This window comes from Dermacentor variabilis, chromosome 1 (genome assembly GCF_050947875.1).
Source record: "Dermacentor variabilis isolate Ectoservices chromosome 1, ASM5094787v1, whole genome shotgun sequence".
Taxonomy (NCBI): Eukaryota; Metazoa; Arthropoda; class Arachnida; order Ixodida; family Ixodidae; genus Dermacentor; species Dermacentor variabilis.
The window spans coordinates 118,070,156-118,087,788 of record NC_134568.1 but is presented as its reverse complement, the minus strand read 5'-3'; the positions used below and the strand labels follow the sequence as shown (position 1 = coordinate 118,087,788).

Genomic DNA, 17,633 nt, shown 5'->3' with positions numbered 1-17,633 from the left:
GGCCAACAGGTAACAAAGTATAACTCCCGGAGCTTCTAAGGAGATGTTGCATGAAACTGTACTTAACAATGACAGCAAAACACTTGAACTTCGTCATAATGAAACAGGATATAACGAAGTAAATCAAATTCCCCTTGAAATCTTTATACAGTCAAATCTCGTTACTATGAACCCCAAATTAATGAATTTCTCAAATGTAAGAATATTCTAAAAATCCCCGCCAGATTGCGTAGATTTTCAATGTAAAAGTATTTCAGAACTATGAATTTCAATGCAGCGCATATTTAAGAATATCGCACATAGTTTATTTTCCCCTTTATAACCGAGGAGCATCAGTATTACCAATTCGGCTAAAAGTAACAGCACTACAACTCTCGCGTGAAACAGAAACCGCAAGTGCAATAGCTATCATCGCCAGCATGTCGAGTGCCAACTGCTTCCCCACAAACTTCACCAAGAACTTCACAACAAAGGTTTGACAATGCTCGCACGAGATCCAATGATGAATGCAGCTAGCGACAGCGCCAAGAAGAAGCGAAAGCAGTTTTTGCTGCAGGACAAATTGGACGTATTGCAGGAAATCGATGCAGGGAAAAAGCAAATCGACTTGTGCAGACAGCATGGCATTGCCCCATCGATCGTCACGACCATTTTGAAAGACCAAGACAAGATTGTCAAGCTTCACCGAGAATCGACGAAATGCTGCAACTGGGAAACTTTCAAAATGTGGACCAAGCTGTTGCCACGTGGTTCAAAGATGCCAGACTGCAAAATGCTCCCGTGTTTGAACCAATGCTCCAAGAAAAAGCCTGCGGCTTTGCCAGTGCACTTGAAATAACTGGGTTCGACGCCAGTGCGGGTTGGCTTTTTCGTTTCCACCAAAGGAACGAAATAACTTGGCAGGTAGTCTTGGGCGAGGAAAAGGCTGCTGACAGAGAAGGCACAGATTCCTGATGCAATGATAGTTTTCTAGAGGTGGCTGAATCGTACCCTAAAGACGATATTTTCAACGCGGATGAGACCGCATGTCTTTATCAGCTCCTGCCAGACAGGACGATGCACTTCAAAGGGCAGCAGTGCAAAGGAGGGAAGAAGTCGCATCTTCGCGTGACAGTCCTGCTCTGTGCTGCAATGCAACAGGCCCGAAGAAAATTAAACCACTCGTCATCGGCAAGTACGCGAAGCCTCGCTGCATGAAAAATGCCATGTCAGTACTACACGACTACCATGCCAACAAACGAGTCTGGATGACCAGAGAACTCTTTTCCGAGTCGCTCATCAAACTCGACGACCAAATGAAAAGGGATGACCGAAGAATTCTACTGGTTGTCGACAACTGCTCTGCTCACATTGTGAATGTTCGCTAGACGCACGTTCGCTTAGAGATTATGCCGCCAAACAACATGTCCTTGCTGCAACCCCTAGACCAGGGCATTATAAAGAGTGTGAAAACAGAATTTTGTAAGCGCCTTGTGCAGCAGTTGATTATCAACCTCCACCTAAAGCAGCCGACTGCAATCAATATTAGTCAGGCAGCGGAAAAGCTCACAGGAGCTTGGTGGAACTTGAAGGTGTCCACCATTAGCAACTGCTGGCGAAAAGCAGGGCTTGTCAAAGCGCCTGTGCAGCTTGAAGATGACCTGGAGGTAACCGACAACAACCCAGGAGACCTGTGGACCGAGGTTGCGGAACTGCTGCCCGCCGTCTCCTCCTCCTACAACTTAGTGGAGAGCGACAGCGCAGCACTAAAGGTGGCGGGCCTGACAACCAAAGAGATTGTTAACTGCATTCGCGATGTCTCCAGTGATGATGACGACCTAAAGGAAGACGAGTGTGGGTCACCGAACACAGAAGATGAGATCGTGTCGAACATTGATGTTTAAGTGCACACGAACAAAGCCCGCACTTTCATCGCTCGGTGCAATGACGTACCCGATGAGGTATTGCGCAACGTGGAAGATGTAGACGCATTCCTAATCGATCGTGCGTTCTGCAAGCGCCAGAAGAAAATCACTGATTTCTTCAAATAAAGCAGCTTTGAAGTGAGTGAAACATTTTTATTTGAGAGTACGCTTGTCTGCACATGCGTCTACTGCCTAGGTACACCATTTTCATTCCCAGGTTTGTCCACTGGCTGGTAACCGCAAATTTTTCATTAGAATGATATTTCAAAATAACGAACGATTTTCGGTGGTCCCACGTGATTTGTTATATCGAGATTAGACTGTAGAGATCCATGTATTTAAAACCTTGTTGTAACGAAGTAAATTTGGCCTGTCAATGGATATAGCGAAAGGTACTAGTTTGGGCTAGTTGGTAACAATTCACAATAAATGTTATTTGTGTACCACTTGAAGTGAGGACTGGGAAACGACAGACACAAGGTGCAAACTTTAAACTGGTTTCAAAACTTAAAATGTAGCTGAGGTACTGGAGACTTTTCGGTCTGGTCTCAGTTGTTTGATCCTAACTACATAACTACAGGGATGGAAGCAGCCAAGGAAGCTTTGGAGCAGCTCTGGGAGCAGCAAATTTTGAACTTTGGAGCTGGTTTGGAGCATGAATTGTCCGTTTTGGAGCAGTAAACACGTGTTTTGGAGCAGCTTAGTAAAGGTCAATATGAGTTAAATACACGCATATGAAGAAAAGGTGTTCCTTATTTGACTCTGCAGAACACCATTAGGTTATGGCAGATCAGTTCTGTGGAAGCCTGCGAAGCGAGCAAAATTCATGACAGGGACAAACTGTCATCCAATTGACTGTAGCATGAAGCTACAAAGGAAGCCCATACAGGCTTCTCAGAAACTATCATTAAATTACAACCAGAGGTGCCAACACAATGCAGCAAAGAAAAAGATAACCAAGGGCTTCCTATGAACAGCGCCCACTCGATGTTCATAGGCTTGTGTTATGCTAGTGATTTTTTTTTCTCCATTGTGAACAAGCAACAAATATTTAATTTTATAGACCTAACATTTATTACTTTACTTGTTATTGCAATGGCAATTATATAGACACCCCAAGCACATTTTTGCCGTTAGCATCGCCGTGATGTTCCTTATGAAGTCGAAGGGCGATACATCGTTGCCACATGCCTTATGTGTGAGTGAAAGCATGCGAAGGGAGCCCCGCCGATTGCGGCTCGATCTGGCGAGCGCAAAGACGGAAAGCAGAGAGCAAACGCACCGCGTTCCATGGTGCGAAAGCCCGTGGGGGGATGGTAGGGAGGAAGAGAGCTGGGCGGCGGCATTGTGCTCAGGCAGCAACTGCGTATTTCAAGACCAGTCACTAGGGGAACTAACGGTTGCGCCTCAACCTCATGCGCAAAAGGGAGGGAAGTGGGGAGGCAGCACGGGAGAGAAGGGGGGGGGGCTTGTACTCTGCCAGCAACTGCATACTTTGTGTGGTCACAAGTGCCGTATCTTGAAAGTGATCTGCATAGGGCTCATACTTTTGTGCATTCTGCGTTCTCACCGCTCAGTTTGCATTGAAGCGATAGACAGCACGAAGATCACGTCGCTCGCTGCTGCTGATGCACTTGCTTACACCAGCCATTTTACAGCGAGTGTCTGCGTTCACCGAGTGTGATAAGTTCATGTTTGCTTGCACGTGCTGGCACCATACTTGTTAATTCACTTAGTAAGTGAATGTTTCCAAGTTTATATGGTCGATAAAACTAATAAGGAATAAGGAATAATAATAAGGAAATCAGATGCTTTGACAAACTTCCTTAAAGAGAATAACAAGGGCTTACAAGCTTGTTCAGTCAAGATACAAGATTTATGTTACTCTTTACTGCACAAGTTGTTGCAGTGTGTTGATGATGCCATTGATTCCTTTGGTGCTACAGCTTTCCAGGATCGCACTGGCATTCATAACAGCAGACTCATCTAACTTCTGTCATTTTACCTAAAATAGACTTTTGTGTCTTTTAATGACCAGAACTACATTCAAAACAGTGGGGTGTGCATTGGGTCATGCCTGGCCCTTGTCCTAAGTGACATCTACCTTGCTCATCATGACCGGCTACTATTGAGCATGCTAGAAAAATGAAGTGTCGTCAAAGTATGCCATTTTGTAGATGATTTTTTGGTCCTTGTAGATTGCAGCAACACCAATTTTTAGCAGACATCAGACGAAATCATGAAAACTTATAACGATTGCTTTCATCCGCTTGTGTTAACTCATGAGATGCCAAATGACAACAGCTTACGATTTTTAGACGTCAGTTTAATTCTTTCGCGTGACCATGTGCGCTGGATATACGAACCAAGAGGTGTGAAACCTCTTCTATCATTTGACTAGGCCTATTCTAAGCTGGTCAAGCGAAGCATCAATAATCTTTGTCTCATTAATGCCTTCGGAAAATCCTGCCATTATGCCATGCAGCACAGTTTTGCAGGTCAAGTTAATCGGCTTTTGTGTGCCGAGTACCTGGTTATACTACTGTCAGCTACAGCTGAAAAGCTATTGAAGCAGATAAAGAAGGACAGTAACACAGATGCCCAGCAAAGAAATAATGAACGAAAGAGACTGGTAGCCATACCATATTTGTATAACATCTCCCACAGATTAAAAAAGATTGGCCGAGAGGATAGCATGGAAGTAGTGTTTTCCACGCCAAATAAGCTATGCAGGCTCTGTAAGGTGGTAAATCCACTCCATCCATGCACCACTGTCTGTTCTACCATGCACAAGAAGCGCTTTGGGTCTTGCATTGTTGGGGATGTTTATTAAATTCCACAATCATATGGGTAGAGATATAAGTGATATAAATGAGGAAGAGATATAAGTTCTCAATCCTTCATAATAAACAATATTTCCACTAATGATCCTCATATTATAGCAGCTGCTTTCAACTTGTATTTTCAGTCAGTCTTATCTGCAGACAACCTTGAAATCCCTCCTTTCAGTTCAGAATCACGGCTTGCTATTAATAACTTAAGTGTATCTATGTCGGGTGTCTTAAACTTAGTTTTGAACCTAGATACTAAAAAGGGTTGCGGTTCTGATAACCTTCATAATATCTTTCTCGTACGGTATGCTCTCTGGTCCAGCAGGTTTCTTACAGTAATATTTAATAAATCCTTGCAAACAAGTACCGTTCCAGCAGCCTGGAAAGTTGCGAAAGTTATACCTTTGCACAAGTCTGGGAACAAACAAGACCTATCCAACTACAGACCGATTTCCTTAGCCTCTAGTTGCAGTAAACTTTTAGAACATGTCGTCGACAAACATATTATTGAGCTTCTTGAGGCCAACAATATTTTAAATGTCTTTCAGCATGGATTTCACAGTGGCCTCAGCACCATTACGCAAACATCAGAATTTCCTCATGACATCTGCCATGCACTTGACCTAGGCCTTCCAAATTGATGCCATATTCGTAGACTTTTCCGAAGCCTTTGATACAGTTGTACATTCCAAGCTTTTGCATAAACTAAATAGCATTTTAAATAATCCTAGCCTGGTTACCTGGATCTCTAGTTTTCTGTCAGATAGATGGCACTACGTTTGTTTCGATTCTGTAAAATCGCTTAAGGTGGCCGTTACCTCTGGTGTTGCGCAGGGATCAGTTTTAGGCCTGCTTCTCTTCCTCCTGTATATAAATGACCTACCTAAGAATGTGCTACCAACTGAAATCCATCTTTACGCCGATGACTGCGTCATCTATCACAGAATTACCAATTATGAAGATCACGCAATTCTGAATAATGCATTTTCCAACTTTTGTACCTGGTGTAACGAGTGACAGATGAACATCAATTTTCACAAAACTGTCTCTATGTCCTTCTCGACACGTACTACGCAATTGCATATTCCTTATCGCTTCAATGGTATTCCTATAGAAAACGTTTCTCTATAAGTACCTTGGCATTCTATTCACACACGAATTATCCTGGTCCAAACACATTGAAGCAACCTGTTCTTAAGTTCTAGCACGTCTGGGTTACCTTAAAGCATTCTCTGCGCTCAACCCCTAAAGAAACAAAATTGCTCACTTATAAAACCCTAGTCCGGCCCATCTCGGATTGCGGGTGTGCCATTTGGAATTCATACCTGAAATTCGACATTAAAGGCTCGAATCCATCCATCCAAAAAAAAAAAAAAAAAAAAAAGCTATCCGATTTATATGCCGGTGTTACGACAAAGACTTTTTCCCCTCTTCTAACCTTCCCTCCTTGAACCTCTCTTCGCTGGTAGAGGAGTGTAATGTAGAAAGTCAAACTGTTTTACACCACTGTTAACTCTGAACGTTGCTCATCCTTGAAATACATTAACCTTTTGAGGGTCAATGACGTAAATATACGGCGCCGCAAACAAAGTCCAAAATGGTCGATGCCGTATATTTACGGCGCCATCTGTATGTTTAAAAACCGCCAATTTCCTAACTTTTTCTTTTCAGTCATGTGCTGCCACTACGTGGGAAATACAGGGATTTCTTTTCGTGCGCCTCCCTCTCTCAGTTATCGTTGCATGGTTTGTTTTAAGCGCTAGTTCGCACATTGGCACACGCGCGGGCGGGTGGCGGTTTGGGCTTTGTTCCACGGGCAGTTTCAGCTTCTTGCGCTTGCAAAACTGATGGCTATCTCGTTACTAATTGCTCAAAGGGCGACAGCTTGTTTCTCGCTTGTTTAGCGCTCACGGGGGTGCGAATAGGAAGGATTCCGCCGTGCATGCGTGTCCGTTGCTTTTTTAAAATTTTTTCGGAGACTCGGGAAAACTAAATGCCTCTTCATAGTACCTTGCTGGTGAAGCAGCGCACAAACACGGACACAGTGGAGACAAGCAGGAATAGACGACACTCGCTGCACTCGCAACTATTTTATTTCAGAACACATACTTCAAGTTTATATACCTGCGCACCCTCAGGCGTCAACGCAAATCATGGCAAGATTAGAGGCTTTTTAATATATATATATATCGTTTGCCCGCTCATACTCGGGCGTCAAAGGCATTGCACTTATCTATCATGGTGTGCAATCCTATCGTAATTTTTGCAACCCTAACAACCATTTTTATTACACATTTTCTTTTCTCTTCTTTTTAGTGTACTTCCAAAAACGCAACCTCACCATGGCTTAGATGGACGGATGGCTGACTGATACAACCCTCTCCCCTCTTGTGAATATGAAAGGCTTCGATTATTTCCCTGGTTAGTTGATCCTTATGGTGTGATAAAACTGTGGCATCATTGTAAAGCGGCCAGCACCCATGTTGTGAGCAGTGCCCCTTAATATGGGAATGAATGTTTCCCCCCAGTGACCTTTTGTGCTCTAAAAGTCTCGTGTTTACACAACGACCTGTTTGGCCGATGTATACTTGCTTAGTTATAAGCAAGTATAGTTTATATACTTATATTAGTTTATAGTTTATAGGCCCTTGCTTAGTTATAACTCGGGACACTCTAAAATCGTAAAAAGTGGCATAGCTTTCTCGTGCCTGAGGGCTGCCTTAACTAAGTCTTGCCCGGAAAAAATAAAAGAAACATTCAGCCAACAGGTTATCAGACTAAAGAATGCAGGGCATGAAAAACATGTACTCTGTACATCAGCGTATAAGTTGATCCGTTATGTGCGCAATGGCTATCAGAAAGAGCGCAACAGACTAGAGATTGACAGCAAAAAAATTGTGTCACTACCATATGCACACAAAATTGCGCATAACTTAAAAAACGTAGGTGGCAGATACGGTCTACGAGTAGTTTTTTCAGCGCCTAACAAACTCGGAAAAATATGTGCCGGACTGGATCGTAGAGTTTCAACAAAAGTAAAAGAAAATGGACGTAATTGCACAGTCAAGCACAAAGAAAAACTTGTCGAGTGCAGGTCTTCTGTAGTCTACTGTTTGCCCATATCGTGTGGGAAAGTATACATCGGCCAAACAGGTCGTTGTGTAAACACGAGACTTTTAGAGCACAAAAGGTCACTGGGGCGAAACATTCATTCCCATATTAAGGGGCACTGCTCACAACATGGGTGCTGGCCGCTTTACAATGATGCCACAGTTTTATCACACCATAAGGATCAACTAACCAGGGAAATAATCGAAGCCTTTCATATTCACAAGAGGGGAGAGGGTTGTATCAGTCAGCCATCCGTCCATCTAAGCCATGGTGAGGTTGCGTTTTTGGAAGTACACTAAAAAGCAGAGAAAAGAAAATGAGTAATAAAAATGGTTGTTAGGGTTGCAAAAATTACGATAGGATTGCACACCATGATAGATAAGTGCAATGCCTTTGACGCCCGAGTATGAGCGGGCAAACGATATATATATATATTAAAAAGCCTCTAATCTTGCCATGATTTGCGTTGACGCCTGAGGGTGCGCAGGTATATAAACTTGAAGTATGTGTTCTGAAATAAAATAGTTGCAAGTGCAGCGAGTGTCGTCTATTCCTGCTTGTCTCCACTGTGTCCGTGTTTGTGCGCTGCTTCACCAGCAAGGTACTATGATCACTCACCAACTAGCCCAACTTTCCACGTTACTAAATGCCTCTGGTTGGCGATAAGATGAAGATTACCGGAAGTTTGTCACGTCTTGCTTTTTTGACGGGCACACAACCACACAGTTTTCTTGAGTGCGCGCTCCTACACATTTCTATTACGCTTACGCTATGGATGTACATATTAGTGTAAGAGCAGGAACATTTGAGTCTTGCGAAATATTTTCGTGTGCGCATTTTCAAAGCCTTAAACTATAACAATGCATCAAATTTTCAATTCTTATAATTTCCTTTTTTATTGTTGTTATTCATGATGAAAAGTACATATATACCAATGCAAAATATTTGTTTTCTCACTTTACGGTCACCCTAGAAAAATTATGGCAAATTTTTTTTGAAATAACTCCCTAAGAAGAATTGGAATCTGCAATTAAAAAAAATCGACCCTGGGCGGTCGATTCGAAAGCGTCTAACACACAGAATTTTCACCCTCTAAATATAACACCCCTGGCATGCCCGCACTGACAAATTCAAATATAGTTTTTTTTTTTCCCGATCCATTGAATTGTGGAACCAGCTTCCCCCTAACATACGAAAATTGACAATTTATAATTTTGTTAAAGCAATCACTGGTTGATGCCCGTGATTCCTAAAACCATGTATTATTCACTGTTTATATACATGTATGTATGTACTGAGACCATTTTTTTTTTCTTAACATATTCCTTATGCTAGTGCTTTGCTCTGTACCTTTGATTTGAGTACCCCTTTTTGCTGTGTGTGTGGCACCCTTGATTTTGTACTCCACTCCTGCGATAAACCTCTTAGGGTTGCAGTATAAATAAATAAATAAATAAATAAATAAATAAATAAAATATAGGCCAAACTGGTCGCAGCCTTAAAGGGAAGCTGAAGCGGTTTTCAATTTCCATGAATTGCTGGGATTGGGAAGAACAGACCTAATAATTTACGGTTCCGAAATTTTTTTCTTCGTTTCGTTAATATAAGGGGTGGAAATCGATTTCTAAATCACCCCAGCGGACACGCCCCCATCGCTTCCCGGAGCGCCGGGTGAGGTGGTTGCCAGAGGAGAGAACCGGCGAGAGTGACGTCATTCGCGGGGACCGAGCAGCCGGACGGGCATGCTGGCATGTGCTGGCATGCCTCTTTCCGTCCTGCGCTTTACTGAACGACGCTACGAGAGATCTGCCACCGCCGCCGCTCACGTTTGTTTTCTTTTGCGATTTTCGTTAACTGTTCTTTCCTTCTGTGCTGCGTGAGTGCCTACAGCCAAGGGCGCCCAACATGCCCTCGTTCTGTGCAGCATTTGGCTGCGCAAACACAGGCGACCATTAGCAGCCATTAAAGTCTGGTAACACAGTTTTAGCGTAGCCGGATAGCCTTACGACAAATGCGGAAACGCGTTGTTGCTAGCGTTGCTATACTCTGTTTCATACATCAGGTGCAACACTGTGGAGGCTTGAGATACTTCTTGCAGTGGCTGCGTTCACACTTAGAAAGCGTTCGGTGTTTGTTGACCCGATTTTTGAGAAACTTTTCCATATATAAGCTCAGTTCTGAATGAAAAAAAATAATTTACCTATAGAAACAATCCGCGTACTTATACGGCTGCTAACATGTTCTATTAAATCAATTTTCTTTTCGGTATTTTTTAATTGTAGCCCGTCGCGGCAGCTTCACGTGCATGCTCGCGCGAGCAAACGCCGCTGGCACGCTGCGAAGCATAGACGGAAACGCGCGCAGTAATAAATTTTGGTGACCGGACTTCGTGCGTAGCTTCCACAGCGTTGCACCTGAGGTATGAAATGGAGTATAGGCTTACCTAGTGACATTCAACGTACGGTTGCAGTTATCATGTTTACCACACGGCGGTGCTAAAACTGCTTAATATCTTTATGTCAACACTAGCATGGAGCACGCATACCGATTCTTGATCGAGCCACAATCGCAAAGTCGTCGAACCATAGTATGAATATTGCACATATAATACCTCTGGCCATCTCTGGATGTGTATGATAAGCAACTTCCATGACTCTACCTTGCAGCACTGCATGTGCGCGCTTTGAAACGCGGCACTTATGTTCGCGATCGTGTATCAACACTAAAAAAACCACGAGACTTTAGACAAGCAGCGGCAAGGTGCTTGACATCGCGGAATTGCACCCGTGTTTATAATCTAATGAGAAGTTAGTGCTTCGGCATTCTTCCAGCAGCAAGTTTCCAGTGACACTTTAGCGCATTTTTTCACCCGTCATTGGAACGTGCAGCTACATGAAAACAAACATACGTACCAGCTAAGATTTCCAACGCGCGAGAAGTTGCACACATTGCTCTCGCTGTTCGCACACTCAACATCGCCGTTGCCGCCATCGTTTTCCGTATCGGCTGTCGGTTCGAACATCTACGGCGAAAATACAAGCTGTCCGAAGCAGCGAGAACGTTCCATAATGCTTACAACTCAGCTATGAAGCCAGAACAGAATAGGGTGCTACACTCTGAAACGGCGGTGCCGACCGGCGACTGCCGCGAATGTCGTCACAGCGGCCCCGACCAATCACGGGCAACAGCGGCGTTCGCGCGATGCCCTGAGGCGCTGGTGCGCATTTTCTTGAACAAACAGCCGCTTGCGTTTGTTTCCGCCCTTTTTGAACCAGATATTCGTGTTAATGGGACTCAAAACTGTAGAATGCCGCGGAGAACTCATTTTTTTCGAAAAGTGTTTCAGCTTCCCTTTAATGAAAGGCTAAAAGAGCATGATCTAGAACATGAATATGAGGTTAGCTCAGGAAGGCCTCTGGGAACATATGTCCCTAGGTGAGAGAATGCAATTTCTGTGCAACAGTTTTGACTCTATCAAGGTGAAACAGGATAAATTGACACTAACTAACAATGAACTGGTTGCACAAAATGAGGCGCTAACCAGAAGAGTTGCAGAACTCGAGCAGTATTCGCGGCTAAATAATGTTGAAATTAAGGGTGCACCAGTCGCTCAGGGAGAGGACTGTGCGGCCATTGTGAAGCAGGTGGGTCAAGCTATTCAATGTCTTGTCACGCCCAGCGACTTTGATACAATCCATCGCGTGTCAACTAAATCAGATGAAAAAAAAAAAAAACATTGTTGCGAGATTTTGTTGCCGGGATCAGAAAAACGACTTTGTCCGTAAAGCGCATAAGGCCCGTTCGAGCACTTCTGATGTTGGCTTCTCCGGTAGCTGTGATAGGGCAATTTATGTGACTGATCACCTGTCTACCGAGAACAAAAGATTGTTTGCCAAGGCACACTGAAAAAAGCGCACAAATGGCAATTTCTATGGACAGGCAATTGCAATATCAAGGCCCACAAATCTAGTGATAGCAGGGTATATCGTATTGTGAAAGAAAGTGACCTAAGCATCATTACTTAGCCACTGGGCTCTTTGTTCAAACACTTTCTTCGCTTCCATCCTTTTATTATGTCTCTGCTATCTCCTGAAGAGGCGAAGTACATGTTAGCTGAAAGTAATGGTTCCCTAGCCCATTTTAGTGCACGAAGCCTACGCAAAAATTTTATAAGTTCACTTGCTCATTCCTTTTTAATCTTTTGCGTCTCTGAAACTTGGCTCTGCATGTACGACAGAAACCTTTTTGGCCTGTCATTGTATGAAGCTGAGTACTGCCACCATTCGTCAGATAGTTATGGTGGCTCAGCAATCTTTATCGCCTCAGATCTACCCTACACCCACCGACAAGATCTTTTTTTAGACATCATACATTGTGAATCTGTATGGATTAAGTTAGATAATTTTATTTAATGATAATAACAATGTTATTCTGGGGTGAATTTACCGCTCTCCCTCCTCGAACGTGAGGGATTTCATTTCAGGCCTGGACACCATTTTGCATAAGTTATCTGAAAGCAAACGTGTTCTCTTAGTTGGAGACATCAACATTAACTTACTGAATATTGAAAACACCCTGTACACAGAATATTCTGGTTGTTTCAGTGGCTATGGTTTTGAGCCTCTCACCTCATCTCCCATTAGATGTCCTCTTTCTGGTAGTGCTTCATTGCTGGATCATGCGCTTTGTAATTTCTCACCTCCTCCCTATGCTGGAGTAATTGACGTGAACATTACTGATCATTATCCCATATTTCTTGCATTCAACGTGGTGAAGCCCTTTAGAACACTTACTCATGTTACTTCTATATTTGACCAGGAATTATTCTTTAATTCCATAACTACAACTGATTGGTCTAGCATTACATCGTTACGTGATAGGCATTTAACAAGTTTTCTTTACTTTATCTCAAAGCCGTAACCAGTGCACAATAATATAATGTTAAAAGGGATATAAATATCCCCAGAATCTGTGGTTGTTGCTGGTATTGCTAAAAAGTATGAGGAAGAAAGATAACCTCTACAGAAAAGTGAAAAGATAACCATTTAACGCTGCTTTAGCTTCGCACTATAAGAAATATTCCAACACTCTTTCATGTTTGCTAAGAAATGCTAAGAAAAAAATATTATGAAAATCAATTACCTAATATCTCAAACAGTTCTAAGAGACAATGGCAACTCCTAAATGATTTTTTTAATCGATCACCACAGGGTTCATCTTTGCAGAAAGTAATATATAATGGCATTACACTTGACAGCCCTGCCAGTGTTGCTGACGCTTTCAGTGGCGACTTTTTCGAAATATTCAGACAAAGACACAGCACTTCACATTGTAACGTAAATCGTTCTAACCACTCTTTTTTTCTTTTTCCCATGACCCCGGTTGATGTGTTGACAGCAATCAAAAATCTTCAAGAGACCAGCCCCAGTATAGATAAAATTTTATCATGGCACTTAAAACTTGTAGTCAATATCATTTGTGAACCACCTTCTGTAATTATAAATCTTGCATTCAAGGAGGGCATTTTCCCTCATTCTCTAAAAGTAGCTAAAGTTCTTCCGATACATAAAAAGGGCACTAGACCATCGGTTTTCAACTACCATCCCATCTGTATTCTCTCTTCCTTTAGTAAAGTTATTGAAAAATTACTTTATAATTCACCTTAAATACATGCAAAAATTTAATTTACTGAAGCTATGCCAATCTGTCTTTCGAGCTGGAAGTTCCACTAACCTTGCCCTGCTTTCCCTGACTATATCAAACGCTCTATTGATTCAGGATGCATGGTTGGCTCGGTTTCTTGGACTTCACAAAAGCGTTTGACACCATTAATCATCTTGTCTTGTCCAACAAACTCTAAGCATACGGTATTTCAGGTCCAGCCCTCAAGTTCTCAAAAAGTTACCTGCTGAACACAAAGCACACAGTATACATTTCACGCTCTTTCTGCACTACTAAAACAATTAACCAAGAGGTGCCTCAAGGCTCATTACTTGGTCCATTACTTTTTTTACTTTACATCAATGATCTTCCTGGCGGTATAAACATGGCTTACTGCATTTTATATGCAGACGATATGACTATTTTCTTTGCTGATGCATGTATTAACACTGTCACTACCAAATCAAATACTCTTTGTTGTAGCATGTCCAAGTGTTGCCACGAAAATTATTTACTTACTAATACAAATAAATCTAGATTTCTGGTCTTTAAATCACCTCAATGGACGTTACCCTCATTACCAGGCATCACAATTGACTCGCATTTCATTTGTGTCAGTGATAGCGTATTTTCCCTTGGTGTTCACCTCAACACTAACCTTAAGTTCGTTAACCATATTGCTCATATTAGAAAGATGGCAGCATTTGACATTCGTGCATAGCTTAAAGCACGCTCATATTTTTCTCATCAGACCCTTCTTTTCCCCAAATGCAGAGATTTAACTTGGCTCAAACTTGACTTCTGGCAGTCTCAAGACAGCTTCGCCACACGTCTTAAATCGTGCTCAACCTTGCGGACGACTTGGGAACGGCTTGACTGGGTCGAAGTCTGCTCGAGTTTCAAGTCTGCTCCCAGGATAGCTTGAAACTGACTTCGTGCATTATTCCAACACAGAAGCCTCCCGAACGGACGTTGCACGAAGGTTAGCTGCTTTCGAGTTTGCTTTCCATGCCATGGATACAGCATTTTCAGAGGCGCGTCCCTTGCTGAAAATTTTGCAACCCGCCCTACGTGACCGAGGGAATCCGATGGAGCTGTACGACAACGAATAATTCCTCGGTCGCTACAGATTCAGGAAGAACGCCGTGCGACAATATCTTGCTATGATGCTTATCCGGGAAAGCGGGGACAACAAAGGACAGCCCGTGTGCCTCCCATGCTGCAGCTGCTGATGGCTGTGATGTTTTATGGCGCTGGCACGTTTCAGTCACCGGGGATTTGGTCCGCATTCCTCAGTCAACAGTGTGATGCACAGTTGGAAAGACGAGTCTGCTCACGCGAAGCACCTGCGCCCGACGCTGGTGCGCTTCCCGCAGTCGCAGAAAGATTGATTACGAGCGTATTTTCTCATCTCCAATAACTACACATGCCATCACTAGTTATTAGCGCTCACGAGCATATTTACGCTCAGCATGCCGAACTGTCACGCACTCATCCACCGAATACAAAACATGTGCACGAGCATAACAAAAAGTAGCCCAAATGAGCCAGTCATGCAGAACGTGTGCGCTTGCCAGTTTCGTGATGCTCTTGCTTTTTTTTCGCACCTTTCTCTTTCCGCTTCTGCTTCAGGTTGTTCCAGCATTTTTCCAGTTACAGGCGCCGCGTAATCCCGTGCTTGGCATCATATTGTTTTGCTATTTCTTTCCATGTCTCATTCTTCTTGGTCAACGACGCGAAATCAGTTTTCTTGCATTCTACAACATGCTTGTACTCGGATCATGAGTGCTGTCAGCAGGCTCTTTTCGTCTTCTGTAAAACGGGTGGCCGTCTTGCGTTGCGGTGCATTCTCTTGGGAAGAGAGCGTACGCGAGTGTGACATTTCAGCGTCAAAGCCTGTTGACAGGACAGCAATTTCGTACCAAATGCGGCTTGCGGCCATTGCGCGAGCCGCACTTGTTTTCCTAACAGACGACACTTTCCTAGCAGACGACACGCGCTGCCAATTTGCAATGTCTATGACTGTGCCACACTCTACAAAGATTCCATGTTCTCGACAAAGATTCCATGGGAAGTAGACAAATCATTCGCATGTGTCATTTTATTTATTTATTTATTTAGTTAGTTTTTTATCAGGTGTTGTCACCCACATGGGTCTAGACAGGGAACTCTACGGCGCTCGGTACTCCTCGTTCACAGCACATGTTGCATTTTTTTTCTTGTTTATGACTCCGGCCTAGCGTGTTCGAATAGGTTGGCCTCTTCTTCAAAGGGTCACATAGCCCGACTAGAACAAGGGCCGTTGCTTTCCTGTTGGAATGCCTATAGGCGAGAACGGATGCACGAGCTCCCTCAGAAACCGACCGTATGCCTTGTCTCGGCCTCTTGCATTAGGTTGCCAGCCCCAGACGGTGCACGAATGCCTTGCAGCAATCGAGAGCAAAAGCCGTTGAAAGACCACCATATGAACCAACCATTTCGTTCGCTTCTCTACGGCTAGTTATACAAATGCGCAACAAGACATTTAAATTAAAACTAAGAAGCTAAAACTGAAATAAATGTGACTATAAAATTAATTTGCACTCAAATACACTGCCACGTAAAAGTGGAGCACCGACTTGAAAAAATGGAGAAACCTGCAACTCAAAAAGAGCACCAAAACACCGAAACTTGAAGACCACTTAAACTCACTGGTAACGGGCGCTTTTCGCAAGCAACACTGCGCATCGCAGCGGTGGACGTCGCAAGATGGAAAAAATTTACCCAAACTATACTTCAGCACTTATGCCATGGTAGAAATTTGGAAAGATAGATATTTTTTTCCTGTACAACGTGCCTTATGCTAATAAATTTCTTATTAACCTCGAACACAGATGAGCAACCTACTTTTGCATTGAAGCACAGTCTTGACTTGACGAAGCAAGTCAGCTTGCGCATCTATGAAACGCGAAAGCTGACTTGGGCGTTTTGTAGTCCGCTTCTTGCTTCGGGCTGACTTCGTCAATTCCAAGCACGATCCAAGTTAGATCTCTGCACTCGGGGGTTTGTCTTTACTTCGCGTTCATTCATTCTCATATCAGTTATGGCATTGTACCATGGGGAAATACTTATCAGTATTACCTTTCATCCCTTTCGCACATACAAAATTGAGCTATTCGGATAATTTTTCACTGTCCTCATGATGGCAGCACCTCTGCTCTTCTTCGTTGCAACAGCATCTTAACTATTAATAACTAATTTAATTTGTTCTGAGCTTTTAGTGAATACCAACTGTACCATATTTGGTGCTAACAATAATTTTTTGCCACCTAAGGTTTCAACTAATTGCAGTAAGTCGTCATCATCCTTCTGCACGATCACCATTATGGAATCATTTACCCACGTCTCTAAAATCCGAAGTTTTTTCAATCTCATTCAAGAATTCATTAAAAGACTATTTGTTAAATTTTTTATGTTCTTGCTTGTTGAGTTGTACTACATTTGTGTTCTTATATAAAGTATTTATTTTTCAATTTCTTCATTTCTTGCTTTCATGCGTTTTTATGTTTTCTATTCCGTTATGCTTACTGTTATTTCTTACTTGATATATCTATCCTATTGTTCGCACTGTTGCTAATCCTTGTATTAATTTAATGTAATCTTCAACGAGGGTCCCGTTGCAGTTTCGTGCTCTCATCTGTATATCTTATATGCTGTAATTAACATACAATGTAATACATAATAATAATAAACTGATTTGATTACTATGTGCACCGAGCTATTCAGGGACACATAGGAATTCACTGTCGCGATTGTGGATGCAAGCCGAATTTTTATCAGTGTCAAGTGCTGAAAAAGCACTGATCACAACTTACGCTGGAGATTATTGAAGCTGATTTCATAGCAAGGGCTGGCAGCATGTGTGTTAGCGCACCATCTTTGTGCCTATCTTCACAGGAGGTAAGATTTCTTGACCAGTCTAACCATGCACGACAGAATTGCACGTTCTGTGACTTGAGATGATGTAGTCTTCTCTCGGTGCGATGTTTTAGGAAGTGTTGTGACGGCATTGCTTGATACTTTCTTGTGGCTATATATGTATTTCGTGTAATCTGCCAATAAAACCGGTTGGAAGTCAGAGCTCTGT

General features: G+C 42.8%; 1 protein-coding gene across 2 annotated transcripts in view; it reads right to left on the bottom strand.

The window, feature by feature from the left end:
- Gapvd1 (GTPase activating protein and VPS9 domains 1) overlaps window positions 1-17,633 on the bottom strand; it is a 177,401-nt gene that overhangs the window by 31,306 nt on the left and 128,462 nt on the right. The window lies entirely within an intron of this gene.